Source organism: Cydia strobilella, chromosome 8 (genome assembly GCF_947568885.1).
Source record: "Cydia strobilella chromosome 8, ilCydStro3.1, whole genome shotgun sequence".
NCBI lineage: Eukaryota > Metazoa > Arthropoda > Insecta > Lepidoptera > Tortricidae > Cydia > Cydia strobilella.
The window spans coordinates 16,413,381-16,434,321 of NC_086048.1; the positions used below are offsets into that span (position 1 = coordinate 16,413,381).

Genomic DNA, 20,941 nt, shown 5'->3' on the forward strand with positions numbered 1-20,941 from the left:
ACTTGCAACGCCCAAAATTCCACTTTTCAGTTTTTTAATCTTTCGGTTGCTCGGTATCAATATTAGCACTAGAGGTTAAACAATAACTTTGCCCCCTTGTAACACAATAGTAAATTACGATACAAGTGCGAAAAATAGGAAATTCTCAACGAGTGGTGAATTGGTGATACATTAAAACACGACCAAAGAGGATGTTTTAAATCGACACGAGTTGCGAATTACCTATCCGCACATGTATCGTACAACGTTTCACAGTACCTAATGGCCCTTTAAATTTTCGACATAGTTACGTAATGTGCTAATTATCGTCCTAGTGCGGAAAAGTAGCACCATATGTACTGTAATAGTACATTTCGATGCTAGTGCGGAAAGTATATGACATATCCGCACGTGTATCGAACGACGTTTTTTAATACAGTTGCGAATAAATAAGAAAAGCAACAAGTATTAAGGAACGGAATTCGAAACTTTTTATATTATTAATTCTGTGACATCACTGACATTGACATTATGAAGAGGTGTTTTTCTAGCTTTTATTCGACTAGAATAGATTTTGTTATTATTATTGAACCCACTTCAATGAAAGTTTTTTTTTTCAAATGCATGTTCTGTAAGACAGAAACAATTGTAAATATTAAAACATTGTACTATTATTACCTAAATATCGTTATTTACGATTATTTGTGTATCGTATATTTATAAAAACAATATCGAATGTTGCCTTTGGAAACTTAAAACATTCTTGCAGTAAGAAAATACGCCTCTTCTTTGACAGGCGTTCCGTTCCATTCAGACAACTTATTAAGAACGGTTTTTCAACATTAAAAAATAAACGTGTTATAATACTTATAATGATGAAGAGGTAAGTAATAATATATGAAACATGCATGTTTTTCATGCATTCTTACATTAACAGTAGGTTTTTATGTTGATTACGACGTTTAAAGGAAACTAATATAAACACTCATCAATAAGTAGTCATGAATTGGAACAAGTATAAATTTAAAAAAATTGGAAAAGTAAAAAGCACTAGTTCGCGAAAACCAACTTATTTCCGCACGCTAAACAGCCACGAAAAGTAGCACTTTTTGAGCAACTGTATTAAAAATAACTATACAGTTCACCATCCAGGACGGATTTACGGTGGTCGGTAGTCATGCCTGTCATATGGTAGATTTGAACCGCGTTAACATATGTAACTTAGCCCGCTCCCCGATGTATCTGAATAGGGAACGTTTATGGGCAGTAACGTGTGACGTACCGTGAAAGCGGTTGTGGTGCTTGTGCTCACGTTTTGTATTCCCATAGCAGATGAGCAGAACGTTCTCTAGAACTAGCGTAGTAGCATACCGGCAGTGTGGCCAATAAACGCTACAGTAAAAAAGTGTCTACACGTTCCGCACTGGGTAATTGTGCTCCAACAGTTTTTTTATCTATAAAATGTTGTGTGTTAAGTATGTTCTAATGTTAAGTTGACAATCTTTTAAGGGCCCCACTGACTATCAGTCCGCCGGACGATATCGGCCTGTCAGTTAGAACAAAAATTTGACAGTTCAGAACAACTGACAGGCCGTTATCGTCCGGCGGACTGATAGTCAGTGGGCCCCTTTAGTGAAAGCCTTTGTTTTATCCTTTTTTGTAAAATACTGTGCCTTTTTCTTTAAGAAATAAATATAGGTATATCTAATTTAATCTAATCTATATCACAATCTCAATTAAGTGATACAACGTGACAGTAGTGATGGTTTACTATGAATCGGTATATACCTACCATGATCCATGATATAATAATTTTAAAATTTAAATTAAATTTTAAATTTTGTAGCAAAACTCCCACCCTGGCTTTTCATCCTATAGGTACCTCACTTAAGCTTGACCACCGAATTCCGAGAATAAGCAAATGTTTTTTGCGAAAAATGCCATCTAACGTACATGCATGCATAAATATCAGATTGATTTAATATGATGAAAACTCACGTGTTTGAAGTCGAAAATTGCTCATTGCAGTTTTTATCATTCAGCCGACGCGCCCCATTTGAAGCTCCACTTTATGTGGCGAAATATGTTGAGCAATTTTCGAGAAAACGTAAGTGCAATGACCCGTTTCAATATTACATATTTACTTAATATGTCTGAGTCTCACGGAAGTTATGTTATTAAAATTAAGACAAGACAGATTTCAAAATGTGTGTAACTAGCAAGTTTTCGACTCGCTTGGTATTTAGATACTAGGAATAAGATCCGTGTGCGGTTGTCCGCTGACTTCCGACACACGCTGTATACCAAATCTTAGCCGGTAGAGTATTGCTGCGTGGTTTTAACAAACATTTAGGCGGGGAATAGGCCAAGATATTTGAAATTCGAAGCCTGTATCCTCTGTATCTTATCCGTTTGTACCTCCCGTATAAACTTCGGAGAGTAATTTGATCTTGATATCTTTCTTATTCTCTTCTTATTCATTTCATTTCTTATTCAACATAACGTTTTCTGGCTTAAATCTTTAACATTTACTTCAGTTGATTTAATGTCATCTAATACTCAAGTTAGTGTACAAAGAAAAAGTAAACAAATCCATGAAATATTAGTCAAATGACATTAAATTATATTGTGTATTCTAATATTAATAATAATATTTTTTCCCTGCTAACTGAATATTAGGGCGAGAGAAACTTGTAGTGAAAATAAACAGAAATACTTAGATATTAAAAACTACATTAAATGATAGTAGGTAGGTAGGTACTAAAATATAACTAATGCATAAATATAATTAACTTAAAAATACAAGTAGTCAGTTTATAACTTAAACTTAACTAGTGAGATTGTAAACTGCCGAGTGTTTACAATCTTACGTATATATATATTTTTTTATTTTAATAATTCAAAAAATTTACACAGCATTACAGCGAACTAATACACTGAGAAATTTATAATAGAAAGTATTTATACAACTAGGTGCATGATACAGTCTAGAAAGGACAACAGAACAAATGTAAGAAAGAAAACTAATACAAAACAGATGATTCGCGCTTATCCATCGCGCACGCATATACATAATTACATTACAGAGATGAAACCAAATTAATGAAATCATGAATCTGTTACAGTATTGTTTGGAATGTTTATTACAAACGCTTTGTATTGCACATACAAGGAGTATACAGCGAACATACAAGGCAGCGTTAAATCCACAGTAACCGAAAAACAGTACGACTAAAAACTGCGAAGTATAGAAAAAATGACTATAAGATTTTCTGGTATATCTTTTGTTCACATTACAACGCAAACAACTTATTGGATTTTAAGATGTAATGGCTGTTATATTTGTAAAAACCATTAAGTATTCAACATGACAATAGTTTATTAAAAAAAATTACGATTCGTTAATTGATAGGTACCCAAATCAAGAAAATACATAATAATTGTAATTTTTTTCTTACATAATATTGTCTTCGGTTACCGCGATAGATACTCATGAAATAAAACTACACATTCATAGTTTTTTTTTTCTTACACTTTATTATTGCCTAAGATACGGTATTAGAAATATATACCCTAATCTGTTATTTATTAGTGATAAGAAATAAATGATAGATAATTCACATTGACACATTGTAAATAGGTTGCCTAGTTAAATTGCGGGAGGATCGGGCACCACCTTGTAAATCTGGAGGAAGTCTACTACTAGACATGTTTCGTTTCATAACGAGGTAGTGTCTGTCCGCCAACGCGTGCTCCCGTTGAAGCTACTCGTTATGGAGCGAAACATATCGAGTAATCTTGTACTTAATACATGAGTGGCCCTTTTTATTATTCAATATGTCTGGCATGTGTATGTTATGAATAACATATTGCTCATAAGACTATGAAATCCGAAGGAATAACCAAGTATACTGGTAAGATTTAACTTCGACTAAGGCACAGATGTGCAACTAATTCCGCATAGACGGAAGCGTGCAAGCAAGATTAATAAAAGCTCTCACACAGACTGAACGTATGTTCTATACAGTATTAGATTTGGTAGTTATTAGTTTTGTTATTCGAACTTAGCTAAGATATAATTAGGATTATAGTTTGCGAGTAGATAATATATGTAGGTAGGTAGGTAGATGTCTTAGTTAAAACGCTGAACGCATTATTATTCACTACGACGGGACTTAATCGCGTAAAATTAAGTTTTTAATTTACCTCCTAGATTTCGAGGACGGCGTTGTCCCCGTGGTCACGGAGAACATTTTAACATTCTCTAATCTCTAGAAATTATTCGTACCTTTGTAAATTATTTTCTTTCACCAGTCAAGTGCTTCATTCTTTAGTTCAAAACAGTAAAGTACCTAACAAACAACCTAAAAAAATACCAACCTAATTAGCCTAATACGATTCACCGCTAATTGAAATAGTGTGCATCCCATGCACATGCATGCACTGCACATTGCCCAAAATAAACAAAAGTAGCTGTACCTGAACCATGATTCCTTTGTAAGCTTTGTGTTCGCACTGGAGCCAGTGTACCGTTTGAATTTAATGTTCACTGAATCCAAATGTAGATATCAATTCAGCTATTAAGTTCAGGAACCTGTACGTTTTTTGAGGTTATAGTTTTGTTAATTTTATTTTCAGTTTTTATTTTGATATAATTTTTTCATTTCTCTCAGATTTTGATAAAATTTGGTAGATAGATAGAGTTCCTTATTCTGTACAACTTAAGCGCAATTTTACTGTATGTCCTACGAAATCTTCAATAAATTCCATACGTTTTCCGTAATCAATGGGAATTTTTACATGTATTTTTTTATCCAAAATTTGGATTTTGTGTTTATTTCGACCGGAATAAGGAGCTTTTCAAATTTACCTATTTTTATCAAAATCTGACGAAACAATAAATTCGACAAACAAATAAAAAACCGGCCAAGTGCGAGTCGGACTCGCGCACGAAGGATTCCGTACCATTACGCAAAAAACGGCAAAAAAATCACGTTTGTTGTATGGGAGCCCCACTTAAATATTTATTTCATTCTGTTTTTAGTATTTATTGTTACAGCGGCAACAGAAATACATCATCTGTGAAAATTTCAACTGTCTAACTATCACGGTTCATGAGATACAGCCTGGTGACAGACGGACAGACAGACAGACTAAAAATGGCTCTGATATTGCACGCTTCTCGTACATTTCATGGAAATAATTTTAACCGTTTGCATATAGAGATCGATCACAAAACCAGTATAAAAGAAGACCCTTCAATCACTTATAGTTGGTAAGAATCTAGCGATCACGTTACGCTGGATAACAAATGCACTCGATTGGTCCGCACCCGCGAAACCATTGAAAATACTCGGCCTGGCTAATCTTCTCAATGCACGCAAAGTGACATATTTGCAATGGCATGTCACGCAATAACGGCCAGAGCTGCAACGCAGATTTCAAAATATTAGATACGCCACATTAGATAAATAAAAAAATCATTTATAAACATGGCTTCGAAATATTTAAAACGTTGGCTTGTAGGTACCCTAAATGATATTAATATTTAAAATTAATTTTATGGTGCATTAATATTAGGTTTAGATGAATGAGAATTTTATAATTGCAGATACATTTTCGCCTCTAAATTAAATAACTAACTTATAAAACTTAAAAACTAAAACTAAAAATAAATAAATTAATCTTAAAATAAATAACTAAAAAAGTTAATATATATTATTAGGTTTAGATTAACATATATTAAATCACATTTACAATCGGGTCTTTTTTTTAAAAACTTTATTGCACAGTAAATATACAGTGACAAAAGGCGGACTTAATGCTACACGGCATTCTCTACCAGTCAACCTTTAGGCCAAACAGAGAAACATAGTTGGTGCGGGGTATATAAAGAACACTAAAACTAAATGATTTAATAGACATAAATATAAATGTAATATGTAGATAAAATAAATATATACAACAATAAATATATAAATATCAATAAATATAAATAAATATGTATATATTTCGCGAATCTCGGTCTTTATTTCGCGAATTTATTTTGTTACCTTTATTTACCGACGTTTCGACACAGGTTTTACTGGTCGTGAAACCAGATTGTAAATGTGATTTAATATGTGTTCAAAACGCGAAAGTCTTAAATGTTAGATTAACATAATTGTTGTTATTCATTAGTGAAAACTGTGTGGCTTGTGGCTTGTGAATGTGTAATCTGATTTATTATGTGTGTGCTTTATCCTTTTTTGTTTCACAAAGGTTTAAATAAATAAGGTAAAAAAGTATTGATAGTCAAAAGGTTCAATAAATCATGAATGAAAGACAAAGATAACCCTAATCGCGTAGTAAGGAAGCTATTACCTACATATAAAAATATTAATCTAGATATCAGTCGATATCACTAAAGGCAGAGATAATCGTCATTATTGTCACCCCAAATACATGAGTCAACAGTTATTAGGGTTGTTATTACATGCTACCATTGCTATTAATTATTCAGCCAGACCATTTATTAATTTTGAGTTTCAGTCGCTTTCATAGTGATAAAAATGATTTTTTTTTAAAGCCGCTCCTTGTATTTTGTAATCTATGACTGCACTGAGGCATGCCGAACATGAGAACGTGTGATTTGTCTGCTTTCCTGTATGTGCATCGTGTTAGGGGAAAGGAGACAGAAAATCGAATCAACATCACTTGACTGGGCTACATTGATGTATGAGGGACATTTCGTTCATAAGCAAATATTAGCGCAATGAATCTGTTTTGCGGATGGAATTCGTCATCATCCACGATGGCGTCGATCACAATTGTAGTTGGCCGTGTATTATCATTCAATGTATGCGTATACTGGATAGTTGAGCTATCGATCGGCGATTTAGTGTTTTCGTAACAACTGGGTCCTGGTCCCGGGTTTCTGGTATTTCTGTGTTTATTACAAACATTTGTTCTTGAGTTGTGGATGTTTCCCATATATATACATCGTCGTCTAGTACCCACAACACAAGCCTCACTGAGCTTATGACTAGGTCGCTCTGTGTAAAATTGTCCTAGGTATATCCATACTATCCATACTATTAGTGATGCGCGACTTCGAATGATTTGCCTATTCGAATGATTAGCGATTACTACTAATCTCTGTATTCACATTGGAAATTAGTAATGCACTAATGCTGATAATCGAATGATGGCTACTAATTAGTAGTAACTAATCTCCTCTACTAGTAGTATACATAGTAGTAGTGATTTTCAAATTACTAATACATTCGAATGATTTTCAAATTAGTCGAATGATTCGAATGATTATAATAATCGACTAATCGAATTAGTATATTCAAAGTCGCGCATCACTACATACTATTCATACCATGCATATATATACTATATATCCATACTTAATATTATAAATGCGAAAGTGTGTCTGTCTGTCTGTCCGTCTGTCTGTCTGTTACCTCTTCACGCTTAAACCGCTAAAGAGATAGTTTGAGTCCCGGGGAAGGACATAGGGTAGTTTTTATCCCAGAAGTCATCCAAGGGGGTGAAAAGGGGGGGGTGGAAGTTTGTATGGGGAATCGATAAAAAGCAGATTGGATAAAAATAAGCTACCCAAATTACTAACTACACGCAGACAAAGTCGCGAGCAAAAGCTAGTACTTAATATAAAAAAAACTTAAAGCGCATTTATGTCTGGTTATATCATTTGTCATGTATAAACTCCAGTCGACTAACTGATGAGTGATAACTGACTGAGTGATGAGTTCAACAACAACTAGTCCGGTATAAAAACGTTTAGGATAAAGGGTCAAAAGTTAATATTTAACCTTCTAAGGGTCTTAAGTTAACTTTATTTTTAGAAAATAAGAATAATAATAATTATTAATCCTGTATCTCAGCTATATTTAATAAACGAATATTTAAACCTATATTTTTTTCCATGCAACCGGATTTAGCGGATTATAAACTTGCGTCGCTGTCGGTTCAGTATTTCTGTTTCTATTTAATAATAATAATAATAAAATACTTTATTGCATACTACAAAATAAAGGTTACAGAGAATACATTGGAATTTAACGGCGTAGGTTACAACAGGCGGTCTTATCGCTAAACAGCGATCTCTTCCAGACAACCTTCAGATAGCGAAACGGCGAACATAGTTAAGTGTACGGGTGGCGCAAAAAAAAAAATGAAATTAGCAAAATTTGTGAAAACAATTTAGACAAATATAATAAAATACATAAACTACAACTATCCAATAAATCATACACTACATAAATTAATACATACATTTTATATATAACTTATACCTATATATATATACGGGTATGTCGAGGTAGCCATAACAGTGAGTTTCATAGAGAGCACGGAAGGATTAAGACTTAGATAAATAATGTTCCTTTAAACGATTTTTAAATATAGAGAGGGATTTAGCACGTCTAATATCGATGGGCAGAGCATTCCACAACCGAACTGCGCGAAAACTGAAAGAATTGTTGTAGACCTTTGAAGAAGAAGGAGGTGGGTAAAGTAGAAGATTTTGAGAGCACCTGACAGAGTTAAGATATTTAAAACGGACTTTGAGATAGCAGGGAGTGTTTGGGAGAAACAGTACGGAAAAAAGAAGATGAAGAATATGAGAGTCGCTGCGGAAACGGATAGGCAACCACTTGAGCTGCGTACGATAGCTCGAGACGTGGTCAAATTTACGTAATCCGAAAATAAACCTAATGCAAACATTTTGAAGCCGCTCGAGTTTATTCAGTTGCTCTTCTGTCAGATCTAAATAACTGATATCGGCATAGTCCAAAATGGGCAATAGGAGAGACTGTTTCTATTTAAGTAAAGTTCTTAAATTTAAATCTAACCGAGAAAATTTTCCTATGCAGATGCTTGTTGTTACTGGCAGCGGGAAAGTTTCTGAAGTAAGTTACCTGGCAAGTGCGATTCAGAAGACAAACGGGCCAATTCGAAAGTACACTGATATCAGTATGACATCTATGTGATGTCATTTAGTTTTCGTGCATTTTGATCTTACTTTTCCGTACATATGTACCTGCTGGCGCGAGCGAGATGCACGATACCTAAATAACGTGATTCAAATATCATTCTGATGTCAGTGTACGTTCGTCAGTGTTAAAGGTGACGTTTTTGGTTGAACATATGACAATTTTGATACTGTCTTCGCTTGACGACATAACCTTCGAGCTCGTGCAAATGTTGGTGTCTTCCCATACAATGTTATTCCCCACGCCGCATCTCTTGATACGTGTTCGGCCTTTAGGAAGTTGTCGGCCCCAACGGCTTTATATATATGCCCACTGCCGCCCAAGCCTATCAACTTTGAGCTACTTATGTTTATATAAGCCTTGGTTCTTCTGAACGTTAATATTTATGACGACTAAGATCTTCATTTCATTATGAGTCTATCAAGATATGAATGAAGCTTGGTTGAAGTAACCCAATATGGGGTCCCTTTGTTTGACATAATTATTGAAAGCCATAATGTAATGATTGTCATATTGTCATAATTCTGAAACCGTTAACTTTTCAGGATTTTCCTCAGGTTATCCTATAGATAGGTTAGGTTAGGTTAGCTTTATGGCAATCCTGAAAAGTTACGCGTTTCTGAGAAAACCCAAATTATGACTAACGTAAATGTGGACAAACAATACAATATGACTTAAAACTATATGGGAAACAATAGAGACACACCTAAATATATTTCCCAGTGTTCGTTTTTAGTTTGACATCAAAGAAAAACTCGGATCATATCTCTGACTCGCCGTGATGGTAAATTGAGAGAATGCTTACTTTTGGTCAGAAAATCTGTGTAAACAACATCCCTGGATAAAAAATTAGAAATCGTTTAGCTTATTTTACTAACTACGCTGGTAACAGAGTAGGTAGAATATATAACATAAAACCAATTCGTGCACGTTTAATTATTTGTTTCCAATAAGTAAAAACAGAACTAAGTTTAGTTAATTAAGGACGCCCTGCAAAGTTTCAAAGGCTGTGAGAGTTAACTTGTAATTGAATAAATGGCGCCCGTTTCTTTCAAAGCTTTGAGTTAATTTGGGGAATCAATAAATAGTTTTTATAAATTGAATTAATAAAGGAATATGAGTTAAATAAAGTAATTTATCAATGTAAAATCAACTGAAGAAATTCCTAAATATCGATTTAATTGAAAGATATATTAACGTCATATATCCCTATCGCCATTTACGATTTTAATAAAAATAAATGGATGGCTAAATTTAAACTAATTTCACGTGTGCAACGTTTTATGGTATCCATTAACAATTTTCCGTAAATCTATAAAATTACATCAAATGACCGTAAAGATTATGCAATTTGCCCGTTTTTAACAAAATAGGTACAGTAAATGAGCTTAGAATTACTAACTGACGAGAATGATTAATTTCACCCTTTTAATAAACAATTTAAAATCGTTAAATCGTAATTATTCAAACGAACCTTCAATTACGAGTATTGAAGGTTCGTTTGAATAATGGTAGTGGCAAATTTATAATCTTTTATCGTCATTTATACAGCGCTTCATTATTTTACATTCAAAAACATAAATTATTTCGGAGCAAGTACAAATGGTAATTCTTGTCGTATGCGGAATTATAGTGACGTTCGGATGGCAACTGCCTGCATTGCTGTTGCAGCAGTAGCTGAGGCCTTGACGCGGGTGCTGTCACTGTCATCAAATTCGTAACAATTATGTAATATGTGCGAGAGATACACTGAGTAAAAATTATATCAATTAGTTTAACGGGAAACGGTAGATCTAAAGGGGCCCACTGACTAACAGTCCGCCGGACGATATCGGCCTGTCAGTTGTTCGGAACTGTCAAATTTATGTTCTAACTGACAGGCCGATATCGTCCGGCGGACTGATAGTCAGTGGGCCCGTTAAAATAATATGTACCTGTGTTAAAAAAAATTGTGAGAACTGTAAGCCATACAATAAAAAATAAATTGTAGCAGAATGAACAATCATCCACCGATCACACAGTCTCTAGCCAGCAAATTCGTGATTTTGTCTTTGAATGCTGTTGAAGATCTTGATGAGGTCACATTGCAATGGTTAGTTCGAAAACTTATCGCCCTATCTCGCGGAGCCAATATGAATTCCCCAGCCGGAGTTGCAAGGTTTTTAAGGAGAGCCACATAATTTAGAGCCGGCGTAGAAAGTTATGACAGGCCATTTTATCGGCAACAGCTTTGTATTTTATGACACTGCCCGGTAGTAATCTCTAGACGTCGGACTTGCTTGCATAATTTACAGACAGTTAAGGCTTAGACTGTTTAGCTTTTGAAGGAATACATCGTGAGAAAACCGGCTAATCCATAAGCTAGACTGATTTTGGTTTTTTAAAGTGAGGTTTTTGTCACTTATCACTACGCTGTGAAAAATACATTCATGTGTCGTGCACCGTGCACTTCTAGGTATTTAAACTTTTCAGAACATGATGTAAAAAGACAAACATTCTTATCTTTCCCACTGGATTATATTATAAGGTCTGAAGGCATAGCGCTTACTTTAAAGAGACCAACCGGTTTCTTAAAATAGACTTGCCTTCTCCAATTCTTCGCGATATTGCGATATTGTAATCGAGAAAAGCTAAATGCGGACGAGGAATGAATATATATTTGGTAGATTGTAATTTGGACAACGGATTTGCTTGCTTATGTACAGTTCTGTCACGGCTTAGACCGTTCAGATTTTTGACAAAGGAAAATATCGTGAGGAAACCGGCTTCATTTGAACCTTCATTTGTTGCCTACAAATGTGTTCACTACATAATTGCAATATTTATCAATTATCTTTATAGATATACGATATACGTCTCTTGTGCACTTACAAATATTTTGAAATTTCGATGATAGTAATTTCCATAAAAGGTTGTGCCTCCGTCAATTGTTGGAAGTATCCCCAGATCTTTAGATTGTAACAACCAAAAATGCCCTGATGCGGACAAGGAAATATTGTTACTCCTAGAAGGTCACGAACACAACAACAAACAAAACCCAACGTTACCGTTGCGTTTGGCCCTGGCGTTACGCCATTTTAATTTACATTTCTTATCTCTATACTACTACTTAACTGTATGTAATTTCATGCATTCAACATTCGTTCCATTTGCCTTTCTCTAAATTGCGAGATGTCTAATTTGAACGGCGAATTTGCTTGCATAATTTAGAGTTCAGTTACGGGGCTTGGACGTTGTGACCTTTTCAGCGAAGGAAAACTACGCAGGAAAACCGGTCTATGTAAAAATAAATAAATATTTTTGACGACCGGTTTGGCTTAGTGACCCTGCCTATGAAGCCGATGGTCCTGGGTTCGAATCCCGGTAAGGGCATTTATTTGTGTGATGAGGTCAGATATTTGTTCCAAGTCATGGATGTTTTCTATGTATTTAAGTATTTGTATATTATATACTTATATCGTTGTCTGAGTACCCACATCACAAGCCTTCTTGAGCTTACCGTGGGACTTAGTCAATTTGTGTATTCTGAATGTCCCTATAATATTTATTCATTTATTTATAAATAAATAAATAAATATCTTTATTTTGACCAACAAGTATCTAATATACTCCTAATTCAGTGATCTTTATAACACTCATTACCTAATTTTATAGTGATATTCGTGTATTAATAACTAGTTACTTACTTTTTCCCAAGCTACTAGCATAACTAGTACGGGGATAGAACCCTTAGGAAAAGAATTCCATATTTGCTTAATAGTTTGCCCGAAGCCATAAGATGTGAAAATAAGAAGTCTAAATTTAAATCTATGTTAAAAATACACTACCTCAATATTTTGTAGTAATTGCACTACTATAAAATTAAGTAAAGTACATATGTAACTAGAGACTGATGACACCACAGTCAAACTCTTTATTGAGTTTTGCGGGGCTATGATTATTGTAAGAATACTCTGTATTTTATTAAATAAATAAAATAATAAAAAAGCAGTCGGGCCTGAAACTAATCACGTAATCACTTATCACCGGTCATAAATATCGAAGTACCATACGCCTCGGCCCAGAACCGGACCGTTCTAACGTGAGTCATCCTTTAAATACCTACCTGACTGGTCCACCGGAAAAAGCACTAAGATGAAAGAAGCTTTGTATTTTATGATCTGTCCAAAAGTAATCTCTGGACGCTGGATTCACTTGAATATTTTACACTCTAGTTCCGTCTTAGACGGTGTCCGTTTGTTTTATGGTTCCTGCGGAAACTTCGCATGCAAGAAATGTGCTAATACTAGTAGACGTGCAAATTTTGAAAGTCAAAAAAGAAACTTTGAATTGAATACGCAATTTCAGACTATAGAAAACAACCGTGTGAAAGTGGTGGTATTGATGATTTTTATTTTTACTTTTTGTGTTAGTAGGTATGTGTGGATCTAATTTTAAAATCGAAATTAGGATCACTTTCTATCGTTAAATTTGGACTCGGATTTGGTATAAAAGTAGGTACCTGATGAGTAGTAGACAACTGTTGAAGGAACAGTACGGTCAGCAATAAAAACTTGAAAATTTAACAAAAAAATCGTGAATATAAAGTGAAATTTTATAAGCGTGAACAAACGGTTGTAAAAATTACACATACAGAGACGGCAGAGACTACTCATATTTATTAGATAATATATATTCCCACTTTACCAAAGCTTTGCTCACAGGCGGGACGATATTACGACTCGTAGTTACAGCTGCAGTAAACGAAACACTTACGCAGCGTACGTAGGCGAACAACACGCGAACGCGAAGCGAAGCGATGCGGCGCGGGGTGAATTAATCCTTTGATACCTATAGAAGTGTAGGACACACACTTCTATAGGTATCAAAGTATGTGGGCGTGGTGTGGTGTGGTGTGGAAGTGTGTGTGCGATCTCGTTGCGAACGTAAACGCCGTGGGCCCGCCACGCCGCGCCGCTTCACTTCGCGTTCGCGAGTTGTTCGCTGACATAAGACGCAGCGTAAGCGCCACTAGCACCATCCCACTAACCCGGGTTAACCGGTTAAACCTGGAGTTATCATGGTTAGAGTAAAATTTGTCACTGCGTTAACGGTTTAACCAGTTAACCCCGGGTTAGTGGGATAGTGCAAGTGGCCCTTAGTCAATAACCATAAAGCGGCTTTAGACTTACATTACTCATAATTGACGCTTTCACACTGTGTGTCCCATAAAATCTAATATTAATATTTAAACGCTTCAAAATAATGTTATCGTTATGTTAACTATAAAAAACATTATCAAAATCCGGTACGGCGGCAGCTACAATAATAACATTCTAAATATACACTATTAATTAAAGGTATCTTTTACGCATCGTCTCGAACCATAAACGCTTTCCTGTTCAACCAAACATCGCTATTTTGGGAACGTACGGTGCTCAGCAAGAATATTCTCCTCGTGCCAATACTCGCTTAGTATGGAACTTCTGTTTGCGAACATATACAGGCAGAGATAGAATCTGACGATGAATCTAGAATGCTTTGAATGAATAGTTTTGTGTTTGAAACATTGCAAGGTTGAAGGATTGCTCAATATAATCTCACTATTAATTTTTGGTTACTCATTTTTAACTAGATCATTGTTCTTCTAAAGGTAACAATGATGGTTAATTTTCATATTACCTCATGAACTGTAATTTTTATGTTATATTAATCGTATTATAGACAAATAATTTATAATTATTATAGGTAGTTGTCAACAAACAAAAACATAAAATTTTGTACTTACCTACAAATGTACTTAGGTTATCTAAATAAATATTACTTACTTAACTAAAAATAAATCGATTATATAAATTTCTTATATTAGTTTATTGATGCGAAAAAATAACCTTTAATTTTTCTGAGCACATTAAATCGAATAGTTTTTACAAAGTGTAACGCAAAACGTTTTATATTAATAGAAATCTTAAATAATACAACATTTTAACTTCTCATACGAGTATGAGGCTATCGATATTTTAGGTACCACAACGTAATCTGCACCCGTACATACCAAAGTATGGGTTCACTCAGACTAAGACAATGAAATAGCTACCTACCAACACCGGCAACTTCCAAATGGGCTTAAAATGGGGTTCGTTATTTACGTTTCTGATTCTGAAGCATGCTAGGTATTTTACTTTAACTTACTCTGTAATAAGGCACTTAAGAGGAAGTATTTATTTTGCAATTCCTTCGTACAAACGTTGTTCTATTTTCTTTTCTGTATTAAAATTTTATATAAATTAAATTACACTGTTTAATTTTTATTTACAATATGACTCGGTTTATCCTAAAATTAAAAAAAAAATTATATTTGAGATTCTAAGAACGAGCTCTTTCATTTGATATGTAACACGATGTAGTTTGAAAAACTTTATTTTTTAATTTTCTCATTTACCTCCCAGAAGTGGCCCCATGCTTAAAATTAATTTGTTTACGTTACACGTCTGTCTTTAGGTCACAAACTTACATATATGTGTACTAATTAAATTTCAACTTAATTAGTCCACTATTTACGGAGAAAATAGGCTGTGACAGACGGACAGACAGACCTGACAGACGCACGAGTGATCCTATAAAAAATGTACTGTGCTATTAACTTAAATGTAGCATTTGGCGAAGAATTATTAAGTCACAGGTAAAACAAGCAGCAGCAGCTGTTACACATTACACAGCAATCGAACGCAGCAGTCGTTAGTAAAGCAGCATAATGTACTGCCTTGTCAGCGGCTGCAAAAACTTAGTGCATGCGGCGTGAAAAATAACTAACAGGAACAAAAACACCTGTGACAACGCGACTACGTGGCGTGACTGCAGTTCCCCATATTTCCATGTTTGCTTTTTCGTTCGTTGACTCGCGCATACTTTTCAGTGGCAGGAAAAAGTAGACGGGCGTACCGCCCGCTCTTCAGTTTCTAATTATAACTAAACTAGGTATATGCGTCAAATCAGCGTTGTAAATACACCGCAAGCGAACACATCAACCGTTAACAAAGCCGCAGCTCCCCGGTTAGGCGTGTACCCAATGAGGTTTTAATTAGCATATCTGAACTCTGCGAGTTAGAACAACTGTGTTGACGTGCCGTGTTATGGCGGAAATAATAATAGGGCCAGACTATAGTGAACGTGATTAAACTATCGAAGAATCCAATATTGTTAGTCCAATTGGGATACCTTCCTGAAAAAAGCCGCAGATGTTCTGGCTGACTCTTTTATTTTAAAGAATAGTAGAACTAAAATTACATATAATATATTATTCTGATAAAAAAATATTGTAAGAGTTCATATGTTCATTTACAGTTTTTGAAGATTACTAAATAATATGTTCAAACATTTCAAATAATAGTAAGATAATAAATTAACATTAAAGCCTTTTCCCACGGTCTGATCAGCATAAAACTCAAACTTAACAACATAACATAAAAAATCAAAAGTCTGCACAACTTTTACTTTTATAAATAAGCAGACAATAAATACATGTTATGTTGGACTTAAAAGTTAATCTAATATTATAGTTTGCTCTATTATTTATATAAGTATGATTAACTGAATATATAAAGCGACAATCCCGAAACTTGTGCAGCGCTAAAGTTGGGAGATTTTCAATATGCTCGCTAGGAATTAGCTATCCATTATGTTATAAAGTAATAATATGAGAAGTTATCCATTTTATGTGAAAAGTTGAACGCCCCGGAAGCTCTGGTGTCTACAAGTAAGTGGGGAACTTGAGAACGAGTGCCAGAGACGTGACATCTTCCCATTTAGTGCCCAGAGAAGCTAAATACCTCTAACTTTTTTTTGCATAGATTACGGTTTAAAATGAATTTACCATTATGATTTTATTGGCATACATATATTTTTACAAAATATAATGCCAAATATTTAATCTTTGAAAAAATATCTTCTAATTATTGGACTAAACTAGAGACACTTTATTCGAATAATACTCAAGTACCAAATCTGCCCAATCTAACTGTAATACTAGTACAAAAGTAGACAAATTGGGCAAAAACTTGTGGCCCACTGGGTTGTTATCTTGGACATAAAAATAGCTTATACGATACCGAATTCACCCGATGGGTTAATTAATTCTTTTAGTACCTATTTTTAATCTGTGTCACTCACTCAAGTGTCAAAACAGACCAATGTGGTAGAATGGGGTTGTTGACACCATGTAAAATTTTATAAATCTAAATTTAAATCTAAATCTAGTTAATAAATAAATTGGAAGCTTAAAAAATATATGGAAATAGTAAAAAAATACAAGATCTCAGTTTCGATATTTAAGTTATTTTTAAACATCACCAAAAGGAAAAAAAATTATGGTACCATTCGATTCCTAACATTTAATAAACTAAAAAAATATTGTATGGCAACTAAGTGCATAAACACAATATTTCACCGACAAAATCGCAATTTGCTTGTTTTCCATACATCGAAACGGCTTCTAAGCAATAGTGACATTACGATGTACTTATTGCTATTTTGTTAGAAGCGTTTCGTCAGTGCGAATCATATTATTAGGACTTTTATATTGCTTTAAGACAATGGGTCCCATACAAACATTTGATCCTCAAAACAAACCTAATCGACTGAACCATTAATAAAAAAATGTTAACTAGCTTATTTATTGTGAAACGGGTCTTACTGTAAATACATAATAAATAAATAATAAATAAAAAATAAAAAAGCCTTTTATTTCTCGCAGATATAAGAAAAAGTACACTCATAGAATTAAATTTATAGTTAAAGGTGCTTCGTAAAAAGTTACAGTACATTTCTATATCTCCCTATTCTGTCATGCAAATTTTTCATAAATTCCTTAGTAGGCATTAATTAATTATTAATTAAGTTTAATACATTTAATTAAATTGAATATTTTCATGCCTTATAATTAATAGCATTGTTGAGCGTAGACTGTTTTTCTTGAAGCTCGTACGCCGAAGACTGGAACGCGCTGGCCGAAGTGAAGCTACCGCTGCCAATTACCTCAGAAATACCACCACCATGTTACCGGGTTAGTGTGAGGGTTAGTAAGAACACTTATTTTAGGGTTAATAAGATGTTAAGTGTAGAGGTGTTGTAGAAAGACTGACGAGGCTAGGTTGGGCAGTCATATTTATATGAGAGCGCGACCGCGCCCCGCCCACTGTGTCACGTGGGTGAGTTGTGCAGAGTCAGTTTCCATTTATTGGCCAATCAGCTTACGCTATTTTACAGAGTTAGGGAATAGGTAATATTTATTGTGGGACATTGATTCTTAATATTTAAACATTGATTGGCTTATAACTATGCACAAAAAAGAAGTAAAACATATAAAAGTAAAAACATAAACACACGAAATGGAAATAAAACAGTTATCACACAAACAGAATATAAAACAGAATCGTCAATTATTTACACGTTATTTTATGCCTAGATTTACTTATACCTATTCGCGACAGTTCTCCCCCACGTGTGTCAACACCGTATATAGTAGAGGAGCGTGTAGGAATAAGTCTGGAAACTGGGCAGCGGACGTCACCTGCGCTCGTGTGTACAATAGCTACTCTTATGTGGCCATCTGGGCCGTGAAAGAGTTGTGCGATTTCGCCTCTAGACCATTTACTTTGTGGCACGGAGCAGTCGATTACTGTGACGCTGTCGCCTACGTGCATTTTCTGTTTCTTGTTGTGATGAGAGTCGGGTATACAGGAAGTTGCGACGGTAGATGATAGTGAATTCGTTCGAGGCCTCTCTAATGGTAAGTCGCCCACGGGAACCTTGAGGTTGGCCCCGTTACAGGTCCGACACCATTGGCACTTACGTGATTTGTAACGAATACTACCGCGCAGTCCGACTATGTGAAATCTTTGTTTTAACTCGCTTATCACTGTCGAGTGATTGCCGTTGCACAGCGCGTGAAAATGATGAATCAGCAGTTTGGCGAAGTCTTCCTTAGCGTGCAGGACGGGTACTTGCTTGCTTCCGACGTCTGTCACGATGACTCCGTATTCATCTAGTTTCACGGCAATCTTGCGTAGCGGAGAATTTCTCGGTAGCGCATGCCCAGCTTCCAGGGACTTAATCTCTTCTGGAAAGGCTTCATATTGGCTCCGTTTGATTAGCGATATTTCCGCAATAATCAAATCCCCTTTGTTCATCTCTGTGTCTATTTTCTTAGAGAGCATCTTGGCAATATTTACCTCGGCGGCAACCAGAACCTTAGCCGTGGCCCTAACTAAATGCGCGTATTCGGAAAAACATTTTACCTCAGGTAGGTACTCGAATTTACTTTTAGTTTTCATGTTTGGGCGAACGGACTTCGACACGCGTTGTCGCTTATGACGTATCGCGGCGTTGTCGGCGACGGGCGCGAGCGTGCGTAGTGTGGACGATCGCGGCTTATAATCGCGTTTAGGTTCGGGTTCTACAACCCACCGAGAGGTTGCTCCTATTTGAGCGGGTTTGTTTCGGTCGAATAATGACGCTATTTCCCGTTTTGCATGTAATATCGGAGTGGTGGGCACGTTCTTGAGCGGGTCTTGAAAGCTTTCGCTCCCCCACGCGAAAGACGTATTGCCTGCACCACTGCCTACGCTTGTTATTACTGCGGGCTTATTCGACGCGAAAGAAATTGTGTTTACTGCGCTCGTTGTGTTACCGTTCGCGGGCGCGGGCGCGACGGCCGCGTTCAAACCGTGTAACAACTTATGGTGGCCCGCCTCGCATTGGCCGACGCCACACGCAACGTATTTACATTTAAATAGCTTATGATGCGCAGATTTTAAACAATTAAAACACAGCCTCGCTTCCTTCACTAGCTCCCATCTTTCAGGAATTGCTGCCGCCGTAAACTGTGCGCACGTGTCTACTAAATGTTCCTTTTCACAAATAGGGCACGTATTGCGCGGCGGAGTAGATTCGGACAATTCCTGGCGGAGTCTAGGTTCGGACGGCGTGGGTTTGGTTTGACTACTATCGCGATGTTTCGCGAGCGCGACGGTAGTATACTTTTTGTTTTTAGGTTTATACTCATCTTCGCGTGTATGAGTTTCGTGAATTTCTGACTCCGAGCCACTACTACTACTACTATCGCGGGTAGACACGGGGGCGCGAGACCTATTAGGGAGAGTTCGACTCGATCGCTTAGATCCGCGCTCAAAAGATGCCGCATTTACAGTATAGCGCGATGTAGCTGGCCTATGTCGGTTGATGCGTTTGGCTGCAGTGCTAATTTCGTTCAAAAATTCCGATAATGCAACTAGACCGGGAGTTTGACTATTAGACTGCCTATATTTTGCCCATTCGTAACGCACAATCAGATTAAGTTTGTCCACGATTTTGTTTACAAGTTCAGGCGCGTGTAAGTACTGCTCTTGTCGCAGCGAACGTATGGTTGCGACGGCATTCGCAATATGTGCGGCGAAGGAAGCTATGTTCGCGTTGTCTTCTGACAAGCGCGGCATACGTTTTATATTATGCAACTCTGTTAACACAATTTCCTCCGGGTCGCCGAATTGCCGTTCTAGCGCCTCCATAATTTCGTACGGGTCCTGAACTGTGTACATTATTGATTTCACGGCGGTCCGAGCCTCGCCTTTGAGCGCGCGCCTAATACGACTTACGTTATTGACGGCACTAAACATGGGAGACGTGTCCTCGAACTCTGCCCTAAATGAAATCCATTCGGTTATATCTCCTCCGAATGAGGGTAACTCGGGCGGCTTATGGTAGATAGGTGCATAACTGCCGTGTGGCACCTCTAAATAACGCGGTTGCGGCCTACTAGTACCCCGCTCAATGGCGGCGGCGCGCGGCGGCGGCGCTGTCTCCTTCGGCAAGGGAATTTTACTATTCACGATCGCGACGTCGTGCTCCTGTGGCCTACACTGTTGTCCTACCCAATTCCTAGTACGCCGTTCAGACTCGTCAGCCACGGTACTGCCTCTGTCAGA

The 20,941-nt window shown here is 36.2% G+C and overlaps 1 long non-coding RNA gene across 1 annotated transcript in view; it reads right to left on the reverse strand.

Moving 5' to 3' along the window:
* Nucleotides 1–20,941, reverse strand: part of LOC134743807 (uncharacterized) — a 576,396-nt gene that overhangs the window by 511,500 nt on the left and 43,955 nt on the right. The gene's annotated exons all lie outside the window — the stretch shown is intronic.